A 16,389-nucleotide genomic window follows, 5' to 3' on the forward strand; every position below is an offset into this window, starting at 1 on the left:
GCAAGTTTCATGGACTTCCATCTGAAGATCCTTTTCAGTTCTTAACTGAATTCTTGCAGATCTGTGACACTGTTAAGACTAATGGAGTAAATCCTGAAGTCTACAGGCTCATGCTTTTCCCATTTGCTGTAAGAGACAGAGCTAGAATATGGTTGGACTCTCAACCTAAAGACAGCCTGAACTCTTGGATAAGCTGGTCACGGCTTTCTTAGCCAAGTTCTTTCCTCCTCAAAAGCTGAGCAAGCTTAGAGTGGATGTTCAAACCTTCAAACAAAAAGATGGTGAATCCCTCTATGAAACTTGGGAAAGATACAAACAGTTGACCAAAAAGTGTCCTTCTGACATGCTTTCAGAATGGACCATCCTGGATATATTTTATGATGGTTTATCTGAGTTATCAAAGATGTCATTGGATACTTCTGCAGGTGGATCCATTCACCTAAAGAAAACACCTACAGAAGCTCAAGAACTCATTGACATGGTTGCTAATAACCAGTTTATGTACACTTCTGAGAGGAATCCTATGAGTAATGGGACGCCTATGAAGAAGGGAGTTCTTGAAATTGATACTCTGAATGCCATATTAGCTCAGAAAAAAATATTGACTCAACAAGTCAATATGATTTCCCAGAGTCTGAATGGAATGCAAGCTGCATCCAACAGTACTCAAGAGGCTTCTTATGCAAAAGAAGCTTATGATCCTGAAAACCCTGCAATAGTAGAGGTGAATTACTTAGGTGAACCTTATGGAAACACCTATAACCCATCATGGAGAAATCATCTAAATCTCTCATGGAAGGATCAAAGGCCTCAACAAGGCTTTAATAATGGTGGAAGAAACAGGTTTAACAATAATAAACCTTTTCCATCATCCACTCAGCAACAGACAAAGAACTCTGAACAAAATACTTCTAATTTAGCAAACTTAGTCTCTGATCTATCTAAGGCCACTATAAGTTTCATGAATGAAACAAGGTCTTCCATTAGAAATTTGGAAGCACAAGTAGGCCAGCTGAGTAAAAGGATCACTGAAATCCCTCCTAGTACTCCCCCAAGCAATACGGAAGAGAATCCAAAAGGAAAGTGCAAGGCCATTGATATAAGCACCATGGCCGAACCTGTAAGGGAAGAAGAGGACGTGAATCCCAAGGAGGAAGACCTCCTGGGACGTCCAGTGGTCAATAAGGAGCTTCCCTCTGAGGAACCAAAGGACTCTGAGACTCATCTAGAGACCACAGATATTCCATTGAACCTCCTTATGCCATTCATGAGCTCTGATGAGTATTCCTCTTCTGAAGAGAATGAGGATGTTACTGAAGAGCAAACTGCCAAGTTTCTTGGTGCAATCATGAAGCTGAATGCCAAATTATTTGGTATTGAAACTTGGGAAGATGAACCTCCCTTGTTCACCAATGAACTAAGTGATCTGGATCAACTGACATTGCCTCAGAAGAGACAGGATCCTGGAAAGTTCATAATACCTTGTACCATAGGCACCATGATCTTTAAGGCTCTGTGTGACCTTGGTTCAGGAATAAACCTCATGCCACTCTCTGTAATAGAGAAACTGGGAATCTATGGGGTGCAAGCTGCTAAAATCTCATTAGAGATGGCAGACAATTCAAGAAAATAGGCTTATGGACAAGTAGAAGACGTGCTAGTAAAGGTTGAAGGCCTTTACATCCCTGCTGATTTCATAGTCTTGGATACTGGAAAGGAAGAGGATGAATCCATCATCCTAGGAAGACATTTCCTAGCCACAGCAAGAGCTGTGATTGATGTGGACAGAGGAGAATTAATCCTTCAATTGAATGAGGACAACCTTGTGTTTACAACTCAATGATCTCTCTCTGCATCCATGGAGAGGAAGCATAAAAAGCTTCTCTCAAAGCAGAGTCAAACAAAGCCCCCACAGTCAAACTCTAAGTTTGGTGTTGGGAGGCCACAACCAAACTCTAAGTTTGGTGTTGAACTCCCATATCCAAACTCTAAGTTTGGTGTTGGAGAGTCTCAACAATGCTCTGAACATCTGTGAGGCTCCATGAGAGCCTACTGTCAAGCTATTGACATTAAAGAAGCGCTTATTGGGAGGCAACCCAATTTCTATTTATCTAACTATATTTTTCTTAGTTATATGTCTTTATAGGTTCATGATCATGAGGAGTCACAAAATAAATATAAAAATTGAAAACGGAATCAAAAACAGCAGAAGAAAAATCACACCGTGGAGGAAGCATCTGCCTGGCGTTCAACGCCAGAACAGAGCATGGTTCTGGCGCTGAACGCCCAAAATGGGCAGTATCTGGGCGCTGAATGCCCAAAATGGGCATCATCTGGGCGCTGAACGCCAGAATTGCACCCTGGAGAGGAGCTGGCGCTGAACGCCCAGAACAAGCATGGTTCTGGCGTTCAACGCCAGAAATGGGCAACAAATGGGCGTTGAACACCCAAAATGGGCACCAACCTGGCACTGAACGCCCAGAGTTGTGTGCAAGGGCATTTTACATGCCTAATTTGGTGCAAGGTTGTAAATCCTTGAACACCTCAGGATCTGTGGACCCCACAGGATCATCTCAGGATCTGTGGACCCCAGAGAATCATCTCAGGATCTGTGGACCCCACAGGATCACCTCAGGATCTGTGGACCCCACAGGATCACCTCAGGATCTGTGGACCCCACAGGATCCCCACCTACCTCCACTCACTTCTTCTCATCCCTCACCACTCTCTTTCACACAATCCCATAAACACTATTCCCCAAAACTCTTCACCAATCACCATCTCTCTCTCCATTCATGGTCATCCCTTCTGTTTTCCATTTACCACTCACATCCATACACCCACCCAATCCCACCCATATGGCCGAATACACACATCCCTCCATCTCCTCCATATCTTCTTCTTCTTCTTCACCTATTCTTTCTTCTCTTGCTCGAGGGCGAGCAACATTCTAAGTTTGGTGTGGTAAAAGCATAGCTTTTTGTTTTTCCATTACCATTAATGGCACCTAAGGCCAGAGAAATCTCAAGAAAGAGAAAAGGGAAGGCAATTGCTTCCACCTCTGAGCCATGGGAGATGGAAAGATTCATCTCACAAGCCCATCACTAAGAAAAGGATGGAGCAAACAAGAGAGCACATTCATGGATCTCAACAGGCACATGAAGAAGCTCATCATCAAGAAATCCCTGAGATACCTCAAGGGATGCACTTTCCTCCACAGAATTTTTGGGAGCAAATCAACACATCCCTAGGAGAATTAAGTTCCAACATGGGACAACTAAGGGTGGAACATCAAGAGCACTCCATCATCCTTCATGAAATCAGAGAAGATCAAAAAAGCAGTGAGGGAGGAGCAACAAAGACAAGGAAGAGACATAGAAGAGCTCAAGGACATCATTGGTTACTCAAGAAGGAAACGCCACCATCACTAAGGTGGATTCATTCCTTGTTCTTATTTCTTCTGTTTTTCGTTTTCTATATTATGTGCTTATCTATGTTTGTGTCTTCATTACATGATCATTAGTAGTTAGTAACTATGTCTTAAAGTTATGAATGTCCTATGAATCCATCACCTCTCTTAAAATGAAAAATGTTTTAATTCAAAAGAACAAGAAGTACATGAGTTTCGAATTTATCCTTGAACTTAGCTTAATTATATTGATGTGGTGACAATGCTTCTTGTTTTCTGAATGTATGCTTGAACAGTGCATATGTCTTTTGAAGTTGTTGTTTAAGAATGTTAAATATGTTGGCTCTTGAAAGAATGATGACTAGGAGACATGTTATTTGATAATCTGAAAAATCATAAAAATGATTCTTGAAGTAAGAAAAAGCAGCAAAGAACAAAGCTTGCAGAAAAAAAAATAATAAAATAGGCGAAAAAAATAGAAAGAAAAAAAAAGCAAGCAGAAAAAGCCAAAAGCTCTTAAAACCAAGAGGCAAGAGCAAAAAGCCAATAACCCTTAAAACCAAAAGGCAAGGGCAAATAAAAAGGATCCCAAGGCTTTGAGCATCAGTGGATAGGAGGGCCTAAAGGAATAAAATCCTGGTCTAAGCGGCTAAACCAAGCTGTCCCTAACCATGTGCTTGTGGCGTGTAGGTGTCAAGTGAAAACTTGAGACTGAGCGGTTAAAGTCAAGGTCCAAAGCAAAAAAAGAGTGTGCTTAAGAACCCTGGACACCTCTAATTGGGGACTTTAGCAAAGCTGAGTTACAATCTGAAAAGGTTCACCCAATTATGTGTCTGTGGCATTTATGTATCCGGTGGTAATACTGGAAAACAAAGTGCTTAGGGCCACGGCCAAGACTCATAAAATAGCTGTGTTCAAGAATCATCATACTGAACTAGGAGAATCAATAACACTATCTGAACTCTGAGTTCCTATAGATGCCAATCATTCTGAACCTCAATGGATAAAGTGAGATGCGAAAACTATTCAAGAGGCAAAAAGCTATAAGTCCCGCTCATTTGATTGGAGCTATGTTTCATTGATAGTTTGGAATTTATAGTATATTCTCTTCTTTTTATCCTATTTGATTTTCAGTTGCTTGGGGACAAGCAACAATTTAAGTTTGGTGTTGTGATGAGCGGATAATTTATACGCTTTTTGACATTGTTTTTAGTATGTTTTTAGTAGGATCTAGTTACTTTTAGGGATGTTTTCATTAGTTTTTATGCTAAATTCACATTTCTGGACTTTACTATGAGTTTGTGTGTTTTTCTGTGATTTCAGGTATTTTCTGGCTGAAATTGAGGGACTTGAGCAAAAATCAAATTCAGAGGTTGAAGAAGGACTGCTGATGCTGTTGGATTCTGACCTCCCTGTACTCAAAGTGGATTTTCTAGAGCGACAGAACTCGAAATGGCGCGCTTCCAAATGCGTTGGAAAGTAGACATCCAGAGCTTTCCAGAAATGTATAATAGTCCATACTTTGCCCAAGTTTAGATGACGTAAACTGGCGTTCAACGCCAGCTCTCTGCCCAATTATGGAGTTCAGCGCCAGAAAGGGATCAAAAACCAGAGTTGAACGCCAGAAATGGATCAAAACCTGGCGTTCAACTCCACAAATGGCCTCTTCACGTGGAAAGTTAAAGCTCAGCCCAAGCACACACCAAGTGGGCCCCGGAAGTGGATTTATGCATCAATTACTTACTTCTGTAAACCCTAGTAGCTAGTTTATTATAAATAGGACCTCTTACTATTGTAGTAGACATCTTTTGATCTTTGGATTATATTTTGATCTATTGATCATGTTTGGGGGCTGGCCACTCGGCCATGCTTACCCTCTATTCACTTATGTATTTTCAACGGTAGAGTTTCTACACTCCATAGATTAAGGTGTGGAGCTCTGCTATTCCTCAAAGATTAATGCAAAGTACTACTATTTTCTATTCAATTCATCTTATTTCGTTTCTAAGATATTCATTCGCACTTCAACCTGAATGTGATGAACGTGACAATCATCATCATTTCCTATGAACGCGTGCCTGACAACCACTTCCGTTCTACATTAGATTGAATGAGTATCTCTTAGATCTCTTAATCAGAATCTTCGTGGTGTAAGCTAGAATGATGGCAGCATTCAAGAGAATCCGGAAGGTCTAAACCTTGTCTGTGGTATTCCGAGTAGGATTCAATGATTGAATGACTGTGACGAGCTTCAAACTCGCGATTGCTGGGCATAGTGACAGACGCAAAAGGATAGTAAATCCTATTCCAGCATGATCGAGAACCGACAGATGAATAGCCGTGCCGTGACAGGGTGCGTTGACCATTTTCACTGAGAGGATAAGATGAAACCATTGACAAGGGTGATGCCTCCAGACGATTAGCCGTGCCGTGACAGGGCATTTGGATCATTTTCCCGAGAGAAGACCGAAAGTAGCCATTGACAATGGTGATGTATCACAAAAAGCCAGCCATGAAAAGGAGTAAGACTGATTGGATGAAGGCAGCAGGAAAGCAAAGGTTCAGAGGAACAAAAAGCATCTCTATTCGCTTATCTGAAATTCTCACCAATAATTTACATAAGTATCTCTATCCCTATTTTATTAATTATTTTCGAAAACTCCATTACTATTTTATATCCGCCTGACTGAGATTTACAAGGTGACCATAGCTTGCTTCATACCAACAATCTCCGTGGGATTCGACCCTTACTCACGTAAGGTATTGGATGACCCAGTGCACTTGCTGGTTAGTTGTGTGAAGTTGTGAACTATGGTATTGGCATCATGTTTTTGGCGCCATTACCAGAGAAAGAAAGAGCGATGAATTTTACATAATTAAAGTGTAATCACAATTTCTGCGCACCAGCCTTGCACTCTCCCTTTGAATTTTCTTCTGTATTGCTTGGGAGAGTACTAGGAGGGATTTCAGTGATCCTTTTACTCAGCTAGCCCACTTGTGCTTCCAAATTTCTAATGGAAGATCTTGTTTCATTCATGAAACTCACAGTGGCCTTAGATAGATCAGAGACTAAATTTGCTAAGCTAGATGGATTCTACTCAGAATTCTCTGTCTATTGCTGAGTGGATGATGGAAAAGGCTTGCTATTGCTAAACCTGTTTCTTCCACCATTATTAAAGCCTTGTTGAGGCTTTTGATCCTTCCATGAGAAATTTGGATGACTTCTCCATGATGGATTATAGGTGTTTCCATAAGGTTCACCCATGTAATTTACCTCCGCTATTGCAGGGTTTTCAGGATCATAAGCTTCTTCTGCATAAGAAGCCTCTTGAGTACTGTTGGATACAGCTTGCATTCCATTCAGACTCTGAGAAATCATACTGACTTGCTGAGTTAATATTTTGTTCTGAGCCAATATGGCATTCAGAGTATCAACTTCAAGAACTCCCTTCTTCATAGGCGTCCCATTACTCACAGGATTCCTCTCAGAAGTGTACATGAACTGGTTATTAGCAACCATGTCAATGAGTTCTTGAGCTTCTGCAGGTGTCTTCTTTAGGTGAATGGATCCACCTGCAGATATATCCAATGACATCTTTGATAGCTCAGATAAACCATCATAGAATATATCCAGGATGGTCCATTCTGAAAGCATGTCAGAAGGACACTTTTTGGTCAACTGTTTGTATCTTTTCCAAGCTTCATAGAGGGATTCACCATCTTTTTGTTTAAAGGTTTGAACATCCACTCTAAGCTTGCTCAGCTTTTGAGGAGGAAAGAACTTGGCTAAGAAAGCCGTGACCAGCTTATCCCAAGAGTTCAGGCTGTCTTTAGGTTGAGAGTCTAACCATATTCTAGCTCTGTCTCTTATAGCAAAAGGGAAAAGCATGAGCCTGTAGACTTCAGGATCTACTCCATTAGTCATAACAGTATCACAGATCTGCAAGAATTCAATTAAGAACTGAAAAGGATCTTCAGATGGAAGTCCATGAAACTTGCAGTTCTGCTGCATCAGAGAAACTAGCTGAGGTTTCAGCTCAAAATTGTTTGCTCCAATGGTAGGAATGGAGATGCTTCTTCCATGTAAATTGGAATTAGGTGCAGTAAAGTCACCAAGCATCCTCCTTGCATTATTGTTGGGTTCGGCTGCCATCTCCTTTACTTGTTCGAAATTTTCAATCAAGTTGTCTCTGGATTGTTGTAATTTAGCTTCTCTTAGTTTCCTCTTCAGAGTCCTTTCAGGTTCTGGATCAGCTTCAACAAGAATACCTTTTTCTTTGTCCCTGCTCATAAGAAAGAGAAGAAAATAAGAAAAGAAGATGAATCCTCTATGTCACAGTAAAGAGGTTCCTTATTGTTAGTAGAAGAAAAGAAAAAGAGAAAAATCTGAACTCAGAAAGAGAGAGAGAGAGAGAGGGTTCGGATTTTTGGTGGGTGAGGGAGAGATGTTAGTAGATGAATAAATAAATAGAATAAGATGAGAGAGGGAAAATTTCGAAAATAGTTTTTGAAAAAGAGTTAGTGATTTTTGAAAGTAGTTTTCGAAAATTAAGATTTAAAAATTGAAATAATTAGTTAATTAAAAAGAAATTTTGAAAAAGAGGGAGATGTTTTCGAAAATTAGAGAAAGAGAGAGAGAGTTAGTTAGGTAGTTTTGAAAAAGATAAGAAACAAACAAAAAGTTAGTTAGTTAGTTGAAACAAATTTTTAAAAGATAAGAAGTTAGGAAGTTAGAAGAGATATTTTGAAATCAAATTTTTTTGAAAAAAGGTGAGATAAGAAGATATTTTTGAAAAGATATGATAGAAATTAGATTTTGAAAAAGATTTGAATTTTTAAAATCATAATTAATGACTTGATTCACAAGAAATCACAAGATATGATTCTAGAACTTAAAGTTTGAATCTTTCTTAACAAGTAAGTAACAAACTTGAAATTTTTGAATCAAAACATTAATTGATTATGTTATTTTCGAAAATAACTAAGAAATTTGAAAAAGATTTGATTTTTGAAAAAGATTTTGAAAAAGATGAGATTTTTAAATTGAAAATTTGATTTGACTCATAAGAAACAACTAGATTTTTAAAATTTTTTGAAAAAGTCAAATCTAATTTTCGAAATTTTAAGAGAGAAAAAGGGAAAGATATTTTTTTGATTTTTGAATTTTTAATGATGAGAGAGAAAAACAAGAAAAATGATGCAATGCATGAAATTTTTAGATTAAAACAATGAATGCATGCAAGAATGCTATGAATGTCAAGATGAACACCAAGAACATATTTTTGAAAAATTTTTAATGCAAGGAAAACATGCAAGACACCAAACGTAGAATTCTTTAATGCTTAGACACTAAGAATTCAAGAATGCATATGAAAAATACGAAAAGACACAAAACATGCAAATGCAAAGATCAAACAAGAAGACTTACCAAGAACAACTTGAAGATCATGAAGAACACTATGAATGCATGAGAATTTTCGAAAAATGCAAGATGCACATGCAATTGACACCAAACTTATAACATGACTCAAGACTCAAACAAGAAACACAAAATATTTTCGATTTTTATGATTTTATGATTTTTTTTGTATTTTTATTTTAAAATTTTTGAAAATCATTTTGAAAAAGAAAAAATAAGGATTCAAAATTTTTCATATGAATTCCAGGAATCTTGTACTCTTTAGTCTAAAGCTCCAATCTGAGGGTTAGACATGGCTTAATAGCCAGTCAAGCTTTAGAATGGATTTACATCCATTGAGGTGATTAGTTGAAGATCAATCCCAAAGGAGTTTGGGTATGGCTTTTCAGCCAGATAGGATTCAACATGTTACCATGAAACTCTAGAATTCATTCTTGAAAGTTTTGAAGCCATAGAATAATTTATTTTTGAAAACATTATTTTTTTATTATTTTTTTTATTTTCGAAAACAAAGGAGAAATTTTTCGAAAGATTTTTGAAAAATTTTTGAAAAGAAAACAAAAAGAAAGTTACCTAATCTGAGCAACAAGATGAACCGTTAGTTGTCCAAACTCGAACAATCCCCGGCAACGGCGCCAAAAACTTGGTGCGCAGAAATTGTGATTACACTTTGATTATGCAAAATTCATTGCTCTTTCTTTCCCTGGTAATGGCGCCAAAAAACATGATGCCAATACCATGGTTCACAACTTCGCACAACTAACCAGCAAGTGCACTGGGTCGTCCAAGTAATACCTTACGTGAGTAAGGGTCGAATCCCACGGAGATTGTTGGTATGAAGCAAGCTATGGTCACCTTGTAAATCTCAGTCAGGCGGATATAAAATAGTAATGGGGTTTTCGAAAATAATTAATAAAATAAGGATAGAAATACTTATGTAATTCATTGGTTAGAATTTCAGATAAGCGTGTAAAGATGCTTTTGTTCCTCTGAACCTCTGCTTTCCTGCTAGTAAAAGATCCTATTTATAATAAACTAGCTACTAGGGTTTACAGAAGTAAGTAATTGATGCATAAATCCACTTCCGGGGCCCACTTGGTGTGTGCTTGGGCTGAGCTTGAAGTCTACACGTGGAGAGGTCATTCTTGGAGTTGAACGCCAGCTTTTGTGCCATTTTGGACGTTGAACTCCACTTTGCAACTTGTTTCTGGCGCTGGACGCCAGAATTGGGCAGAGAGCTGGCGTTGAACGCCAGTTTGCGTCATCTAAACTTGGGAAAAGTATGGACTATTATATATTTCTGGAAAGCCCTGGATGTCTACTTTCCAACGCAATTGGAAGCGTGCCATTTTGAGTTCTGTAGCTCCAGAAAATCCATTTTGAGTTCAGGGAGGTCAGAATCCAACAACATTAGCAGTCCTTCTTTAACCTCTGAATCTGATTTTTGCTCAAGTCCCTCAATTTCAGCCAGAAAATACCTGAAATCACAGAAAAACACACAAACTCATAGTAAAGTCCAGAAATGTGAATTTAACATAAAAACTAATGAAAACATCCCTAAAAGTAACCAGATTCTACTAAAAACATACTAAAAACAATGCCAAAAAGCGTATAAATTATCCGCTCATCACAACACCAAACTTAAATTTTTGCTTGTCCCCAAGCAACTGAAAATCAAGTAGGATAAAAAGAAGAGAATATACTATAAATTCCAAACTATCAATGAAACATAGCTCCAATCAGATGAGCGGGACTTGTAGCTTTTTGCCTCTTGAATAGTTTTGGCATCTCACTTTATCCATTGAGGTTCAGAATGATTGGCATCTATAGGAACTCAGAGTTCAGATAGTGTTATTGATTCTCCTAGTTCATTATGATGATTCTTGAACACAGCTATTTTATGAGTCTTGGCCGTGGCCCTAAGCACTTTGTTTTCCAGTATTACCACCGGATACATAAATGCCACAGACACATAATTGGGTGAACCTTTTTAGATTGTGACTCAGCTTTGCTAAAGTCCCCAATTAGAGGTGTCCAGGGTTCTTAAGCACACTCTTTTTTTACTTTGGACCTTGACTTTAACCGCTCAGTCTCAATTTTTCACTTGACACCTACACGCCACAAGCACATGGTTAGACAGCTTGGTTTAGCCGCTTAGGCTAGGATTTTATTCCTTTAGGCCCTCCTATCCACTGATGCTCAAAGCCTTGGGATCCTTTTTATTTGCCCTTGCCTTTTGGTTTTAAGGGTTATTGGCTTTTTGCTCTTGCCTCTTGGTTTTAAGAGCTTTTGGCTTTTTCTGCTTGCTTTTTCTTTTTTTTTTTTCTTTCTATTTTTTTTCGCCTATTTTCTTTTTCTCTTTTTTTTTGCAAGCCTTGTTCTTTGCTGCTTTTTCTTGCTTCAAGAATCATTTTTATGATTTTTTAGATTATCAAATAATATGTCTCCTTATCATCATTCTTTCAAGAGCCAACATATTTAACATTCATAAACAACAACTTCAAAATACATATGCACTGTTCAAGCATTCATTCAGAAAACAAGAAGCATTGTCACCACATCAATATAATTAAACTAAGTTCAAGGATAAATTCGAAACTTATGTACTTCTTGTTCTTTTGAATTAAAACAGTTTTTTCATTTAGGAGAGGTGATGGATTCATAGGACATTCATAACTTTAAGACATAGTTACTAACTACTAATGATCATGTAATGAAGACACAAACATAGATAAGCATATAACATAGAAAACGAAAAACAGAAGAAATAAGAACAAGGAATGAATCCACCTTAGTGATGGTGGCGTTTCCTTCTTGAGGAACCAATGATGTCCTTGAGCTCTTCTATGTCTCTTCCTTGTCTTTGTTGCTCCTCTCTCATTGCTTTTTGATCTTCTCTTATTTCATGAAGGATGATGGAGTGCTCTTGATGTTCCACCCTTAGTTGTCCCATGTTGGAACTTAATTCTCCTAGGGAGGTGTTGATTTGCTCCCAATAATTTTGTGGAGGAAAATGCATTTGAGGCATCTCCGGGATCTCATGGTGATGAGCTTCCTACGCCTCTTGAGCTCCATGAATGGGCTCTCTTGCTTGCTCCATCTTTTTCTTAGTGATGGGCTTCTCTTCCTCAATGGGAATGTCTCCTTCTATGAAAGCTCCAGCTGAGTAACATAGATGGCAAATAAGATGAGGAAAAGCTAGCCTTTTCCCAAGATAGGGCTTTTCGGCTATTTTGTAGAGTTCAAGGGAGATGACTTCATGAACTTCTACTTCCTCTCCAATCATGATGCTATGGATCATGATGGCCCGATCCACAGTAACTTCAGATCGGTTGCTAGTGGGGATGATGGAGCGTTGGATGAACTCCAACCATCCTCTAGCCACAGGCTTGAGGTCCAGTCTTCTTAGTTGAACCGGCTTGCCTTTGGAGTCAATCTTCCATTGAGCTCCTTTCACACATATGTCCATAAGGACTTGGTCCAACCTTTGATTAAAGTTGACCCTTCTAGTGTAGGGGCGTTCATCTCCTTGCATCATGGGCAAGTTAAACGCCAACCTCACATTTTCCGGACTAAAATCTAAGTATTTCCCCCGAACCATTGTAATATAATTCTTTGGATTCGGGTTCTTACTTTGATCATGGTTTCTAGTGATCCATGCATTGGCATAGAACTCTTGAACCATTAGGATGCCGACTTGTTGGATGGGGTTTGTTGGAACTTCCCAACCTCTTCTTCGGATTTCATATCGGATCTCTGGATACTCATTTTTCTTGAGTTTGAAAGGGACCTCGGGGATCACCTTCTTCTTGGCCACAACATCATAGAAGTGGTCTTGATGAGCTTTGGAGATGAACCTTTCCATCTTCCATGACTCGGAGGTGGAAGCTTTTGTCTTCCCCTTCCCTTTTCTAGAAGATTCTCCGGTCTTAGGTGCCATCAATGGTAATGGAAAAACAAAAAGCTTATGCTTTTACCACACCAAACTTAGAATTTTGCTCGCCCTCGAGCAAGAGAAGAAAGAATAGATGATGATGAAGAAGAAATGGAGGAGATGGAGAAGGGGTTGTGTTTCGGCCAAGAAGAGAAGAGGGGGTTGTGTTGTGTGAAAATGAAGAAGAATGGAGGACTTTATATAGTGGGGGGGGAGGGTGTTAGTTTCGGCCATATAGGGTGGGTTTGGGTGGGAAATTGTTTTTGAATTTTAAAGGTAGGTGGAGTTTATGAGGTAGGTTTATGGGGAAGAGTGGATGGATGTGAGTGGTGAAGAGGTGATGGGGAAGAGAGATTGAGGTGATTGGTGAAGGGTTTTGGGGAAGAGTGTTTATGGGATTGTGTGAAAGAGGGGTGAGAAGAAGTAAGTGGAGGTAGGTGGGGATCCTGTGGGGTACACAGATCCTGAGGTGATCCTGTGGGGTCCACAGATCCTGAGGTGTTTAAGGATTTACAACCTTGCACCAAATTGGGCATGCAAAATGCCCTTGCACACAACTATGGGCGTTCAGCGCCAGATTGGTGCTTGTTCTGGGTGTTGAACGCCCATTTGTTGCCCATTTCTGGCGTTGAACGCCAGAACCATGCTTGTTCTGGGCGTTCTAGCGCCAGCTCTTCTCCAGGGTGCATTTCTGGCGTTCAAACGCCCAGATGCTGCCCATTTCTGGCGTTCAGCACCAGAAACATGCTCTGTTCTGGCGTTGAACGCCCAAAACATGTTTCTTACTAGCGTTTAAACGCCAGTAAGGCCTTCCTCCAGGGTGTGATTTTTTTCTGCTGTTTTTGATTCCGTTTTCAATTTTTTTGATTATTTTGTGACTCCACATGATCATGAACCTAAGAAAACATGAAAAACAAAAATAAAATTAGATAAATAAACATTGGGTTGCCTCCCAACAAGCGCTTCTTTAATGTCAATAGCTTGACAGTGGGCTCTCATGGAGCCTCACAGATGTGCAGAGCTTTGTTGAGACCTCCCAACACCAAACTTAGCGTTTGGATATGGGGGTTTGACACCAAACTTAGAGTTTGGTTGTGGCCTCCCAACACCAAACTTAGAGTTTGACTGTAGGGGCTTTGGTTAACTCTGCTTTGAGAGAAGCTTTTTCTGCTTCCTCTCCATGGATGCAGAGAGAGATCCTTGAGTTGTAAACACAAGGTTGTCCTTATTTAATTGAAGGATCAATTCTCCTCTGTCCACATCAATCACAGCTCTTGCTGTGGCTAGGAAAGGCCTTCCTAGGATGATGGATTCATCCTCTTCCTTTCCAGTATCCAAGACTATGAAATCAGTAGGGATGTAAAGTCCTTCAACCTTTACTAACACGTCCTCTACTTGTCCATAAGTCTGTTTTCTTGAATTGTCTGCCATCTCTAGTGAGATTTTAGCAGCTTGCACCCCATAGATTCCCAGTTTCTCTATTACAGAGAGGGGCATGAGGTTTATCCCTGAACCAAGGTCACACAGAGCCCTAAAGATCATGGTGCCTATGGTACAAGGTATTATGAACTTTCCAGGATCCTGTTTCTTCTGAGGCAATGTCAGTTGATCCAGATCACTTACTTCATTGGTGAACAAGGGAGGTTCATCTTCCCAAGTTTCAATACCAAATAATTTGGCATTTAGCTTCATGATTGTACTAAGGAACTTGGCAGCTTGCTCTTCAGTAAAATCCTCATTCTCTTCAGAAGAGGAGTACTCATCAGAGCTCATGAATGGCACAAGGAGGTTCAATGGAATCTCTATGGTCTCTAGATGAGCCTCAGAGTCCTTTGGTTCCTCAGAGGGAAGCTTCTTATTGATCACTGGACGTCCCAGGAGGTCTTCTTCCTTGGGATTCACGTCCTTCTCCTCTCTTGTGGGTTCGGCCATGGTAATTAATTCAATGGCCTTGCACTCTCCTTTTGGATTCTCTTCTGTATTGCTTGGGAGAGTACTAGGAAGGATTTCAGTGATCCTTTTACTCAGCTGGCCCACTTATGCTTCCAAATTTCTAATGGAAGACCTTGTTTCATTCATGAAACTCACAGTGGCCTTAGATAGATAAGAGACTAAATTTGCTAAGCTAGATGGATTCTGCTCAGAATTCTCTGTCTGTTGCTGAGTGGATGATGGAAAAGGCTTGCTATTGCTAAACCTGTTTCTTCCACCTTTATTAAAGCCTTGTTGAGGCTTTTGATCCTTCCATGAGAGATTTGGGTGATTTCTCCATGATGGATTGTAGGTGTTTCCATATGGTTCACCCATGTATTTTAACTCTGCTATTGCAGGGTTCTCAGGATCATAAGCTTCCTCCTCAAAAGATGCCTCTTGAGTACTGTTGGATGCAGCTTGCATTCCATTCAGACTCTGAGAAATTATATTGACTTGCTGAGTCAATATTTTATTCTGAGCCAATATGGCATTCAGAGCATCAATTTCAAGAACTCCCTTCTTCATAGGCGTCCCATTACTCACAGGATTCCTCTCAGAAGTGTACATGAACTGGTTATTAGCAACCATGCCAATGAGTTCTTGAGCTTCTGCAGGCGTTTTCTTTAGGTGAATGGATCCACCTGCAGAAGTATCCAATGACATCTTTGATAGCTCAGATAAACCATCATAGAATATATCCAGGATGGTCCATTCTGAAAGCATGTTAGAATGACACTTTTTGGTCAACTGCTTGTATCTTTCCCAAGCTTCATAGAGGGATTCACCTTCTTTCTGTCTGAAGGTCTGAACATCCACTCTAAGCTTGCTCAGCTTTTGAGGAGGAAAGAACTTGGTTAAGAAAGCCGTGACCAGCTTATCCCAAGAGTTCAAGCTATCTCTGGGTTGAGAATCCAACCACACTCTAGCTCTGTCTCTTACAGCAAAAGGGAAAAGCATGAGCCTGTAGACTTCAGGATCTACTCCATTAGTCTTAACAGTATCACAGATCTGCAAGAATTCAGTTAAGAACTAAAAAGGATCTTCAGATGAAAGTCCATGAAACTTACAGTTCTGCTGCATCAGAGAAACTAGCTGAGGTTTCAGCTCAAAATTGTTTGCTCCAATGGTAGGAATGGAGATGCTTCTTCCATGTAAATTGGAATTAGGTGCAGTAAAGTCACCAAGCATTCTCCTCGCATTATTGTTGTTGGGTTCGGCTGCCATCTCCTTTACTTGTTCAAAATTTTCAATAAGGTTGTCTCTGGATTGTTGTAATTTAGCTTCTCTTAGTTTCCTCTTCAGAGTCCTTTCAGGTTCTGGATCAGCTTCAACAAGAATGCCTTTTTCTTTGTTCCTGCTCATAAGAAAGAGAAGAGAACAAGAAAAGAAGAGGAATCCTCTATGTCACAGTAAAGAGGTTCCTTATTGTTAGTAGAAGAAGAAAAGGAATAGGGGTGAAGAAGAATGAAGAATCCAAACACAAGGGTAAGGATAGGAGCAGAGATGTGAGATGAAGAGAAGTGTTAGTAGATGAATAAATAATTAGAAGGAGATGAGGGAGAAAGAGGATTTTCGAAAATAATTTTTGAAAAAGAGTTAGTGATTTTCGAAAATAATTTTTGAAAAGTGTTAGTAATTTTCGAAAATAAAAAT

At 39.5% G+C, this 16,389-nt stretch overlaps 3 non-coding genes across 3 annotated transcripts; 2 read left to right on the forward strand and 1 right to left on the reverse strand.

The window, feature by feature from the left end:
* Positions 1 to 241: 241 nt before the first annotated feature.
* On the reverse strand, positions 242 to 349 carry LOC112725431 (small nucleolar RNA R71). Its single transcript, XR_003164541.1, has one exon. It is a non-coding gene; the product is annotated as a small nucleolar RNA R71 (small nucleolar RNA).
* A 6,709-nt stretch (positions 350 to 7,058) lies between these two features.
* On the forward strand, positions 7,059 to 7,166 carry LOC112724847 (small nucleolar RNA R71). Its single transcript, XR_003163991.1, has one exon. It is a non-coding gene; the product is annotated as a small nucleolar RNA R71 (small nucleolar RNA).
* Positions 7,167 to 15,457: 8,291 nt separating this feature from the next.
* LOC112725179 (small nucleolar RNA R71) lies at positions 15,458 to 15,561 on the forward strand. Its single transcript, XR_003164303.1, has one exon. It is a non-coding gene; the product is annotated as a small nucleolar RNA R71 (small nucleolar RNA).
* The last annotated feature ends 828 nt before the right edge of the window (positions 15,562 to 16,389 follow it).

The sequence above is a fragment of the Arachis hypogaea genome, chromosome 11 (genome assembly GCF_003086295.3).
Source record: "Arachis hypogaea cultivar Tifrunner chromosome 11, arahy.Tifrunner.gnm2.J5K5, whole genome shotgun sequence".
Lineage (NCBI taxonomy): Eukaryota > Viridiplantae > Streptophyta > Magnoliopsida > Fabales > Fabaceae > Arachis > Arachis hypogaea.